We start from the raw sequence: 13,464 nt of genomic DNA on the forward strand, positions 1-13,464 counted from the left end.
GCACGACGACCACAGAACAATTACTGCAAACAAGGGAAACTCCAGCAAGTTTGAATCTTACCTGCTAGTTGGCATGCTCTTCACGATAAACACTTGAGTTTGAAGTTTTATTTTATGGATGGTTGTATGAGCCCACAGGGCTTAGAGTTACACAGAACATGATCATCTTTGATTAGAATCAATATGCAACAATAGTAAAAAAAAGCGGTCTCAAATTTATACGACCAATGACTGACTGACTAATACAAAATTTTGCGACAAGTGTAGCTTACCTAATGTTCCACAGTTAATGAACACAAGGCAACAATTCCGTAAAACAGTGTGTTAACAAAAGAATACAGCTAGTCACATCCTGATCGTTACCGCACGGTATTTTTAAGTACGACACCGATCGAAATATAATATTTATAGTAAGTTAATGAGTCGTAGCAATAACATTGAATAATTAAAGAGCTGAATAAACTTGGGCTGTAGAGTATTACTGTCGCCGGCTGGTATGGCAGAGCGGTTCTAGGCTCTTCAATCTGCAACCGCGCGACAGTTACGGTCGCAGGTTCGAATCCTGCCTCGGACATAGATGTGTGTGATGTCGGGTTAGTTAGGTTTAAGTAGTTCAAGTTCTAGGGGACTGATGACCATAGATGTTAAGTCCTATAGTGCTCAGAGCCATTTGAACCAATATTACGGTCACCAGCTCGAAAACGAGCAAAAACTAAATCTGGTTAATAACTGATGTGTATCTGAAATCACGCAGTAACTGGGAGTGAATAATAACGCAGCAACTGGAAAAAATGTACTCGAGCGAACTTAGATGTTGAAGACACGTGTAACAGGACAAAATTATGTTAATCTGTAGAACACTGCTGTTATTTATAGCTGCGAACACCAACCAAAGGCAGCGATCACAACACTTTACAGAAACTGCACTGAATTACAGAGCTCGCAGTAATGCTATCTGTTTGAAAATTTGTATAAAAACATGACCAAAACTGAGTACTGTTCTTTAATGATTACTTCTCAAATTAAGGTGAAAAAAGGTGAATTTATAGCAACAACCACACATAAATGCCAGTGTTACGAGGATATGAGCTCAAAATTATTTGTAAAACACAACATAAAATCTTAATATTACTTTGTCCGCAATTATGCCAACATAATTTTGTCACTCAAATGTAAATTGCTTTTAAATAAATTTGGTTTGACTGATTGGGCGCAGTATTAGTGCAACACTGTATAAAAAACAATAACTACTACTCCCTCTGATTCCAATAATTATTTGAATGAAAGTTAAGTGTAAAATTATTTCGATTCATTTTCTTTCACTTGTGCCTTTCTCGGAAGTTTTGGTGAAAGGATGGGACCCTGCAGATGGTTGATCACTCGGGTCGACTGGTTTCATTCACTATGCTTGTGATTTGACTAAACAACATTATACGGTAATGTTAAAAAAAAAAATAACTGACACTCTGGCAAGCCTTGTGCACAGCTACAAAGTAACGGCCTTCAACTCAGATTGCGACGAATTGCTCGGGTGCCACGTGATACGTTTTATGATATCCGTTACTGACAGCAGTCTCTTCTTGGTTAGAGAGCAGTCTGACAAACTTTGGGCTACACAGTAATCTTCCTTAATTATCAAATCCGTTTGTAGCCGTGTACTGTGCGCATTCACATACATATTTTTCCCTGCCACATATTACAAAACCAACTCGAGAACAGTCTCCATTTGGCATTAATGTGCCAACACTTGTCCCTATCCCACCTTACATGGTTGCCAACTGTCTTCTTTGCCTCCAGTACTACGACTGCGCGCTCTCTCGCTAACGATGTTATTGTTAACACCATATAATATTCCTTCAAGCACCGCATGGCATGAATTTCCCTGACATTGTTATTGTTGTTGTTAACATTTTAAGATATTCTTTGGACACCGTACGGTATGAATTTCCCTGACACTCCCAGCGTGTTTATTACAAATCTTTGACATAACTTTTCTTACATGTTCTTCTAGCACCATATTACAGTTTCATAAACACTAGTTGTTGACAAAACCCATAAGTACATGAAACTACAAAAATGGTTTTAAAAGCATAGAATAAAGTAACTGTAAAATATGTGTAGCACCATGTTGTTTAACAAGGTATCATACCAAATACTTTTAAGTGAAAAAGAAAACAATATACAGGAAATACACTCCTTTTTGTGAATACTCCACAGTGGCCACTTTTCCTTGCCTACACAGGTCATGTGGCTAGTGTCATCGTATCAGCACCCTATGTTGTTTGATCTTACTTCCAGATACACATTTTGGTTTCTTGACAACTTAGTATCTGAAACAACGCGAAATAGCTGTAGCAGATCAAATTCAATAGATTTTTTTGTATTAGGTCAAATATAACAGAATGCAGACTGTATTAAGTAACCTAAATTAATTCAGAATCGTCACGTCATCATCAGTGTTCTGTCCAAGGGCAGCTCTTCACACGTAGCTCTCCTAGAAATCCTGTCTTTTGCTACCCTCTTCGTCTTCTCACAATTGGTTGTTGTCCTTATACTATCCATCATATGGCATCGCCTGCATACTGTTCTTCTTCTTCTTCTTCCATTCACAGTTCCTTCCATAGCATCCGTCACAAAACATTCTCTTCTCATTCAGTGTCCAAGACAATTGTGTTCCCTTCTCTAAATTACCTTTAACGTTTCTCTCTCTTCCCCCACTCTTCTCAACGCCTAATTTCTCACTCAGTCTACCCATTATATCCCTCCCATCCTCCTCCAAATTCATATCTTCATAACATTCTTTCTTTTTCTATCCTCAGCTTCCATGTCTCAGCTCCGTCTAACGCCACACTCCATATAGAGAGCATTTCGCCAGTCTCTTCCTCAGGTCCCTGTCCATGCACCAATATAGAAGCCTCATCTTCTTTCAAGTGCCGCCTTGGCAATTTCTATACACATTTTCACCTCTTCCTTACCTCATTCCCATTCCAATTGTACTTTCCTCTGTCATCTCATTCCCAATGTGTACTCGTATTTTCTGTTGTTGGTATAGGTTTGCAATCAGCCTTCTATCCCTCCAGTCGACTCAGTTATTCCTTAGAATGTCCCTTAGTTTATTTATTTAATCGTCATAAATGGATAAAACGGCTTAGAAGCCAATCTTATATTTAATATTATGCCTGGTGTGTGGAAGTAACTACTGTTAATGGCCTAAAGCATTTGAGTCATTTTTCCCTGTTGAACATCATCTTGGCATTAGTGATTTACAGAACAAACTGTCAAACCAAAAGCAACAACAAGGAACTGCATTTTGTAGGTCAATAGGTGTTGTTTAAACGGCGATACTGTAAACAATTATTACTCTGCGTCTAAATGAGCTAATAACAATAACTTAAAATGTGTTACCTTTCATCTTAAGGAATCAGAAAATTTTCTACTATAGAATAACGGAACAATCATCCTCTATCAATGTGACTGACAACAATAATGGTGTTTATCAAAACTAGTCTGGTCATTTCTCGCCAGTCAACAGTATTGTTCAAGCTGAAAAATATCCGATGGCCACTTTAACTCACCGGCTCCTTCTCCTAAAATGAGGAAAGGAGATCACGTCAGTTCGCCACATTTCGGTGGAATGCTTCCGTACTCTTCTGCATTTACGTCAACACTCAAAAACGCATTACACATTACGTCGCACAGAGTTTTATACCGTAAATGAAAGTATCTTCTCGTTGTGTTCATACGCGGATTGCGGGAAACATGGTGGCTTGTACGAAGGATAGCTATAATGTTTTACGTTGGCACTGAGAGGAGGTTCAGTGATGTGATTTGCTTTTACTGCTCGTGACTCCGGCCCTTGTACGCAATGACATGGCTACGCCACAGAATCGTAGACGTCACTACAGGAACCAAAACAAAGTAAAGCAGCCCACTCATGCGTTGCTCCTCTAGCGGCGTTCTACGGAACTGTGACGCTAGAATGTCACTCTTTGCCAGGACTGCAGACAAGTTCCAGAAGCAACAACAACAGCAAAAAATTAATCACTTAACACTGTTTTTCTGGTTGACAGTTAAAATTTTATGACTGCCCCTCATATTGACCGTCAGCCATTTCAAACCGGAGTGGAGTAAATGCATATCGAGCGAGCACGGAGTGTACTGGAGGTCATTGGGTGGGATCTTCTTCTTTTTCTTCTTCTTTCATTCCAGAGAGTGAGGCCCGTTCCGTTCTGAAACCAAAGGAATGTAATAGTTGTTCTCACCACATCTTGATTTGCTGTCCTTATCTCGTCTTCTACTTTCGTTGAAGCGTAATGCTTCGTGTGGAAAGAGCTCAAATGGCATATTTTTAAAGTGCTCATGTCATTTATTTTCGTAGTACCTAATCTACTCTGACATTGTGTTCACGTCTCGTTGCTATCATACGTCTCCACTTCACAGTCTGCATCTCATTGTTAACCCAAAAAGTAACCTTAGAAACAACATACCAGCTTGCCTTCTCTGTTCCTCTCCTATTCCTAGAATCCTCTTTTCACTAGAATACTTAAAAGCCGGCGTAGCCAGCACGTTGTGCAGTCATAGTATTATCTTTTTCCTCCTTAGACAACCACTTATGGAGCTTCATTTTTGTATATTTTGAACCTTCTGAATTAACTTTGTAGATTCATATGACTGTACCAAGACATTTAAACTATTTTACGTATTGTATTGTCCTATCGCTCATCATTACTTCACCCTTTTTGTGTGTTTCCTCTTTACTACCGTTACTTCGTTTTATTTACCCACATAACCGTCCAATAAGTTTGTAACATATTACTCAGTTTAACCACCTTCTCTTGTAAAGCGCTTTCAGTGTCAACTAGAAGAAATTAGTCCACAAATAAAATCGTTTTAATTTGTTCCTTCATTGGCAATGTGGAATGTGTTACAGTTATTGTTGTCATTAGTAGTGCAATAAATGTTTAAAATGAGCGCCATTAACTGAAGAAGTCAAAAGGGATGCATGTCTCACAGTTCTCTCCCCCTGTTGCGCTCCATGCTACGTACAGGGGACATCAAACGGGCACTACAGCTATACATGCCGTTTACTGGCTAAATGCGAAGGTCAGGACGTAACAGCACTATTTACCTAAAATCAGTTTTACTGGAACGATGATTGGAGAATGTAGTTTCTGTTTGTCTCTTGAGATACTTTATCTTCTTCGCCAAGGGTAAGCTTAACAGAAGCTTAGTCTTCACTCAGTATACGTTGCCAACACCTGTTTGCTTTTGGCTCTGACGTTATATCTGTCACTTTGGGCATCGAATTTCCGAACACCATGTAATTACTCCCAGGTATTTCCTAACATCATTGTTAGCTGTATGGGATCATGTTGTTAATAATACCAACAATTACTTGGTGTCCCAATTTACATGCGGTATTGCACAACCACAGCGCTGCAATAAGAAAATGACCTCGATGTGGATAAAGGGGCGACACGGTGTGATATGAAATGAAATTATCGACGCTCTGGATAATAGTGGCATCTACGACGGGACAAAGTCATCTCTCTCACACAGACCTTCTGCAACAAATACGGTGGCATTAAGAACCTTGTGGAACAATAAGTAGCGCCTATTGTACCAACGAAGGGGAAGACATTATGCAAATGGATTTCGTGTTGTGGAGATTGACGTACACACACACACCCACACACACACACACACACACACACACACACACACATATATATATATATATATATATATATATATATATATATATATATATATATATACACATGCAGAGAGAGAGAGAGAGAGAGAGAGAGAGAGAAAATAGTAGACGCTTCCACAACAAAAAAAAGATTAAATCCCGCAATACCAAAACAAACTACACGAGGTGTAACGAAAATATAGTGCGGTTCTAGGCGCTTCAGTCTGGAACCGCGTGATCGCTATGGTCCCAGGTTCGAATCCTGCCTCGGGCATAGATGTGTGTGATGTCCTTAGGTTGGTTAGGTTTAAGTAGCTCTAAGTTCTAGAGGACTGATGACCACAGATGTTAAGTCCCATAGTGCTCAGAGCCATTTGAACCATTTTTTAACGAAAATATATTGCAGGTCAGTGAAGTCCGATGTACTAAAATCGAACACCTGCTCATAAAAGAACGTTAGTAAAGACGAAAGAAATAAAACAAAATTGAGTAATAAATGCAGTTTAGTACTGTTTAACAGAAGTACAGTAGAACTGGACGACACAGGGCAGGACCCGATCCGGATAGTCAAATGACAATATAATTAGTAAACTATGAAAAGGGTTATTACTTTCAAAAAAGCTAAATTAGTGTATACCTACTGCTCCAATATTAATTCAATGTCTACAAAACGATATGGTTTAGATTTTGTACAGTACTGTAGTTAGATGCTGTGTCAGTTCCTGAACATACCGGTCAGAGACAGTTGTTTTGTCGTCTTACATCGCCTTTTCCTGATTTTTCGAGGTCTTATTTTGCTTGTCAAATATAACACATATTTCCTTGTAGAAGACATATTCCGCACCGTAAAGTAAAATTCAGGCACAAAACACCGCAAAAGACACGAAAGATGGAACGGACAGGGAGCAGTCAGTGTATACGGTGAGGTCACGACACAATTGATGTTGGTCACACTGAATGACGGGCACCACAAACACAACAGTGCACGTAATGCGCTTACTGTATTCATTATTCACTGGAAAATTGTGCCTTTAATATACTCATTATGGTATGACTTTTACAACGATAAAGAAACGTACAGTGTACTGCATACTGAAATAAGTATCAAACACAACCATTAATTTTAGTCACACAGTACCCTACAAAAGCGATCCGGATTATTGGTGATACAGGCAGTAGGAGTTCGAATGATTGTTTACGACCTTGTCAAATAGATTTATAAGAAAAACAACATTGTTAAAGTGACTAGTGAAAATGCTTTAAAATAAAGTGAAGCGTTTATGGTCTAGATAAGATTATAGTCCCAAAAGATGGTGTTTCACTATCAATATTTCATGTAATTATTGATGGAATTACAAAATTTAAAATGCTACCATAATCTAATTAATAGGTATAATCGTTTGTTATAGGTTTAAAACAGTAAGAAAAGTATTACAGTTAGAAGTGTATATATGCTTCAGGCAGCGTAACTTACGGCCCGCAAATTACCCAGATTATATACACAGAGGTGAGAAAAGTCATGAGACACCTCCTATTACCATGTTTGACGACCTTTTGCCCCGTCTAGTAAAGCAAGTCAACGTGGCGTGGCCGCAACAAGTCGTTCGAAGTCGCCTGTAGAAATACTAAGCAACGTTGCCTCTATAGCGGTTCATAATTCCGGAGGTGTTGCCGGTGCAGAATTTGGTGCACGTACTGACCTCGCAATTTTGTTGCGTAAATGTTCCACGGGATTCATATTGGGCGATTTGTGTGCGCAGATCATTCGCTAGAATTGTCCAAGTGTTCTGTAATCACCTCCAACAATTTTGTCGTTGTTTGCTGCAAATGGTCTGCAAGGACCTGAACATAACCATTTCTACTCAATGATCGGTCCATTCCATGTAAACACAGCCCACACCATTATGCCCATCAGCTTACACAGAATGTTGTCGACAACATGGGTCCATGGATTCGTGCAGTTTGTGCCTCAAACTCTACCGTCAGTTTTTACCAACTGAAATCGAGACTTATTTGACAAGACCACGGGTTTTCCAGACGTCTGGGGTCCAACCGATATGGTCAAGAGCCCAGCAGAGACGCCGCAGGAGCTATCGTGGTGTTGGCAAAGGCACTCGCGTCGGTTGTCTGCTACCATAGCCCATTAACGCCAAATTTCGGTGCACTGTCCTAACGGATACGTTCATAGTACGTGTTACATCGATTTCTGCAGTTATTTCACGCAGTGTTGCTTGTCTGTTAGCACTGACAACTCTATGCAAACGTCGCTGCTCTCGGTCGTTAAGTGAAGGCCCTCGGTCACTGCGTTGTCCGTGGTGAGAGGTAATGCCTGAAATGCGGAATTCTCGGCACACTCTTGACGCCGTGTGTCTCGGAACACTGAATTTCCTACCAATTTTCCGAAACGGAATGTCCCATGCGTCTAGGTCTAACTACTATTCCGCGTTCAAAGTCTGTTAATTTCCGTGGTATGGCCATAATCACGTGGGAAACCTTTTGACGTGAATCACCTGAGTACAAATGGTGGCTCAACCAAAGCACTGACCCTTTATAGTTTGTGTACGCCATACTACCGCCATACGTAATTGTGCGTATCACTATCCGATGACGGCTGTCAAGTCAGTGTACATAAAGTATCTGAGACAGAACACTTAACGACTTCCAACGAACTTCAAACAAAATTCCAAACCTTTTCGAAACTTTTTCTCTCTTACATTCTTAACGTCAAACATTCAACACATTAACTCATTTGTAAGGTAGTCAGGCGTCTGAAGCTGCTTCTGAAAAGAACCGGGGATTTACTGGTATAACCAGTATAACTTTGTCTGTAAGTAGCGTAGAAGGTACTGTACAATACACACATACAAAAAATTTTTGCATCACCCCCGTTCCTAGAACTCCTGAAGATAGACGTTGACTCTGGATATTGTATCCCAGACACAGTCCCTTTGACTGTTCAGCGATGTCACTAAATCTGCCCAAAGAGATAAACAACCATGCATGGGGAGCGCCCATTAGCAGGAAGGGGTCCGACAGCCGATCAGTTCCAGTCATTCCACCAGGGAGGAGGTACGCGGCTCGTGTTGTCTGTAGTTCAACCATGCCTAGACGATCAATACCGCCGTTCGATCGCATCCGCATTGTTACTTTGTGCCCGGAAGAGCTCTCAACAAGAGAAGTGTCCAGGTGTCTAGAACAGAAGCGATGTTGTTCGGACATGGAGGATATACACAGTGTCAGGAACTGTCAATGACATGCCTCGCTCAGGCCGCCTAAGGGCTACTACTGCAGTGGATGACCGCTACCTACGTATTATCGCTCGGAGGAACCCTGACAGCAACGCCACCATGTTTAATAATGTTTTTCGTGGAGCTACATGACGTCGTGTTACGACTGAAACTAAGCGCAATAGGCTGCATTGTGCGCAACTTCACTCCCGACGTCCATGGCGAGTTTCACTTTTGCAACCACGACACCATGCAGCGCGGCACAGATGGGCCCAACAACATGCCGAATGGACCGCTCAGGATTGGCATCACCTTCTCTTTACCGATGAGTGTCGCATATGCCTTCAACCAGACAATCGTCGGAGACGTGTTTGGAGGCTACCCGCTCAGTCTGAACGCCTGAGACACAATGTCCAGCGAGTGCAGCATGTTTGACGTTCCCTACTGTTTTGAGGCGGCGTTATGCGGGGCTGACGTACGCCGCTGGTGGTAATGGAAGGTGCCGTAACGGCTGTACGATACGTGGATGCCATCCTCCGACCGATAGTGCAACCATATCGGCAGCAGATTGGCGAGGCATTAATTCGCACCCCCATCGTGCACGTCCTGTGAATGACTTCCATCTGGATAACGATATCGCTCGACTATAGCGGCCAGAATGTTTTCCAGACATGAACGTAGCTGGGATAGATTGAAGAGGGCTGTTTATGGACGATGTGACCAACCAACCACTCTGAGGGATCTACGCCGAATCGCTGTTGAGCAGTGGGACAATGTAGACCAATAGTGGTTTGATGAACTTGTGGATCGTATGTCACGACGAATGGAGGCATGCATCAATGGAAGAGGACGTGCTACTGGGTATTAGAGGTACCGCTCTGTAGAGCCATCTGGATCAACACCCGTGAAGGTCTCGCTATATGGTGGTACAGCAAGCAATGTGTGGTTTTCATGAGCAATAAAAGGGCAGAAATGATGTTTATGTTGATCTCTATTCCAATTGTCTGTACAGGTTCCGGAACTCTCGAAACCGACGTGATGCAAAACTACTTTTTATGTGTGTATTCGTTTCGATATGTGCAAGACTCGCCGACAAGCTTACTACTCTAGATCGAACACAGTGTTCCGAATGGTTCTCTCGGTTCACACGGAGTCGTTCTTCAATTGAAGGCGACCCTCCACTTGAGAGGTTATCGACCTCGACTGGAGGCTCACGTTCTAAAATGGCGAAAGCGGCGAGCGCCAACCGAACTCCCATGTCTGAAACATCTGCAAACCTCTTATTACTTTACAAATAGGTTACTGTGTGAAAATTATTGTCGTTAATTGTGTGAAACCTTTAAAGCGAGAAAAGCTTAGAAAAGGTCCAAAATTATCATTTGCAGGATTGCGTAGATACCGTCTGCAAAACGTATTACCTCATGCTGATCTTTTACTGCATAATCACGAAAAGGAAGTAAACAATAAACTTTTTTCATTACTTTATAGCGCCTAACACCAATAAAAAGTTACGAAAAGGCTTGAGATAATGATAATTGACTGATTGATTTGGGGCGAATTTTAGACGTGTGTCTTTTCATTGACATCGAAAACAACTATATAATTATATGGATATGGTGTCTTTTTTTACATATCCGAAAGAACAGACACCATATCCATATAATTATCTAGTTCTGGCAATACTGGCCATGACCTCCTTCTTCTGTGCAGATGCACACATATTCCCCGAACTCTTGCGGGACTTGGTAAGAATGTCTTCCACGATTAGTGAGTGTGTTGGTTAGGGACACTACGAATGTAGTGTATGAACATACAAGGTGAGAATGTGGGTCTCATGGGAGGCGTGCGTCCGATAGTCCCTGCAGTCGCACTGTCCCCTGTGCCCTCGGTGGCTCAGATGGATAGAGCGTCTGCCATATAAGCAGGAGATCCGGGTTTGAGTCCCGGTCGGGGCACATATTTTCACCTTTTCCCCTTGATATATATCAACGTCGGTCAGCAGCTAAAGGTATTAATATAATTCTAATTTCGAAAACAACTGCCGGTTTCACTTCCGGAAGAGCTGGACTTCGTCTCAATATCGAATCAATAATCTTCACGTTCATTTCCTGTGACGATTCTTCGTGAAGTTGTCAGGTTACTGTTGGCTGTGTCAAGGTGTCTCACACTGAATTTTATCGCCCACGAAATTTTTTAAAAGGCTTGGGTGTTATGAAGCACCAGTAACTGACTACGGATGGGTACCGTGATACTTGTCTGTCTTCCCGACGCTAAAACATTGTAATTCATCACGTTGTACTTAAATCGTTTGGGACATATATGGATAAGAGAGAGGAAGATATTTGCTGAAACATGGTAAACGCTACAAATGTATCAGAAATCTGACTACGTTATCATGAGATATACTCACTGCAGTTTAGGAGTTACGTTACGGATGCATCAAAGACGAAGTAAATCAAATCAGGAAGATTAAAGTAGGAGATCAGACATTAATATGAACCTTAGACTTTTCGCAGATGATACAATTATCTTCTATGAATCACTGTCTGATAAAAGGTGCACAAATATTCAGTCAGATCAAGGACTGGAAACTTGTATTAGATAATCAAAAATTTAGAAATATGCACATCTCAAAACGGAAAAAACAGGATAGTATGATTACAATAGGAGTATGAAATTGAACGATCACATAGGTTCAGCCGTAGGTAAAGTAGGTGGCAAACTTGGAAGTATTACTAGAATACTAAGGAAGAGCAAAGAGTCTACAAAGGAAAAATGGAAATGAGCGTTTGGCGTCATTGGCCGGGAGCCCCGGCCGGCCGGAGTGGCCGAGCGGCTCTAGGCTCTACAGTCTGGAACCGCGCGACCGCTGCGGTCGCAGGTTCGAATCCTGCCTCGGTCATGGATGTGTGTGGTGTCTTTACGTTAGTTAGGTTTAAGTAGTTCTAAGTTCTAGGGGACTGATGACATCAGAAGTTAAGTCCCTTAGTGCTCCGAGCCATTTGAACCAACCGGGAGGCCCCTTACGGGGCAGGTTCGACCGCCTTGGTGCAGGTCTTATTACATTAGACGTCACATTGGGCGACCTGCGCGCCGGACGGGGATGAAATGACGATGAAGACAACAAAACAAAGGAGATCACTTACAAATCACTCGTGCGAAACATTCAAGAACATTTTTCAAATTTATGGGAACCGTAAGAAATAATACTAACAGAGGTTTTCTTTGACCCGTGGGAGAGTGTCACAGAGATACTGAAGAAACTCAACTGGCAGAAAGCTGAAGATGGACGCAAACGGTCGTGAGAAAGCCTACTTACGAAGTTCCAAAAACGAGCTCTACGTGATGACTCTAGGAATATCCTACAACGCCCGTATGCACAGCAAAGATAAGATAAGATTAATTTCAGGGAATACAGAGGCATTTAAACGATCATTCTTCCTGCGCCCCATTTTTGAACGGAACGGGAAAATTCCCTTGTAAATGATTCAATCTAAAGCATCCTCTGCCATGCACTTGACAGTCGCTTCCAATACATGGACGCAGATGTATAGACCTCCTACTTTTATCATCCTGATTTCATTTCTTCTTCTTCGATGCGTCCGTAACACGACTCATGGTGATGATGATGATGATTATGACGATGATCTTTAGTTTGTGGGGCGCTCAACTGCGTGGTTATCGGCGCCCGTACAAATTCCTAATCTTTACTCAGTCCAGTTTCACCACTTTCATGAATGATGATGAAATGATGGGGACAAGACAAACACCCAATACCCGAGCATAGAAAATCCTCAACCGGGGCGGGAATCGAACCCGGGACCCAGGGGTCCAGAGGAAAAAACGCTAGCCTTTCTTTTTGTATTGTTATCATTTTGTTCGATTCTGTTCGTTGCATTTGTTCGATGCGGATGTCCCATGACAACCGTTCAAGTTCAGTCTTGAGCCATTGACTCATGTTTTTTGTCACAGAGGGCAGCTAGCCCTCTGACCGAACACGCTGAGCTACCGTGCTGGCGCCACTGGACCACGAGCTACAGACGTAAACTGCAATGTGTGTATATCTTCATAAGGAATTCAGTTTTCTGAAATATTTGTGGCATTTACCACGTTTCAGCGAATATCTTCCTCTCCCTTATCCATTTATGTTTCCAACAAGTTTTCATATTCAAGTCCAACGTGATGAAGTTCAACATTTTAGCGTCGGGAAGACCGATAAATATCACGGTACCCATCTGCAGTAAGATACTGGTACTTCATTACACCTATTCTGCAAAAATGCATGTCAAGGGCATTGTGACGGAAGTCCTGTGGATAACTTCTGCTACCCTTCTCGTAGGCGCGCGCGACATGTGCTTTCTTCCTACTACTGGGCACGGTTCTTTTCTTGTTTTGGGAACTCTGGCCAGGGAGTAACGGGTCCTGTAAAGGATGATAGTTAAGCACTGAAACCTCCAAGTTAGGTAAACGCCTAATTCTTATGCTCAAGGAAATAACTGGGACAAACTATCTGACTTGTAAAGTGTAATACAAACAGTCGCT

General features: G+C 41.8%; 1 non-coding gene across 1 annotated transcript; it reads left to right on the forward strand.

Annotated features, from left to right (window-relative positions):
* The first annotated feature begins 10,803 nt into the window (after positions 1 to 10,803).
* Trnai-uau (transfer RNA isoleucine (anticodon UAU)) lies at positions 10,804 to 10,877 on the forward strand. The gene has a single exon. It is a non-coding gene; the product is annotated as a tRNA-Ile (tRNA).
* Positions 10,878 to 13,464: the final 2,587 nt, after the last annotated feature.

Source organism: Schistocerca serialis, chromosome 12 (assembly GCF_023864345.2).
Source record: "Schistocerca serialis cubense isolate TAMUIC-IGC-003099 chromosome 12, iqSchSeri2.2, whole genome shotgun sequence".
NCBI classification, from domain to species: domain Eukaryota; kingdom Metazoa; phylum Arthropoda; class Insecta; order Orthoptera; family Acrididae; genus Schistocerca; species Schistocerca serialis.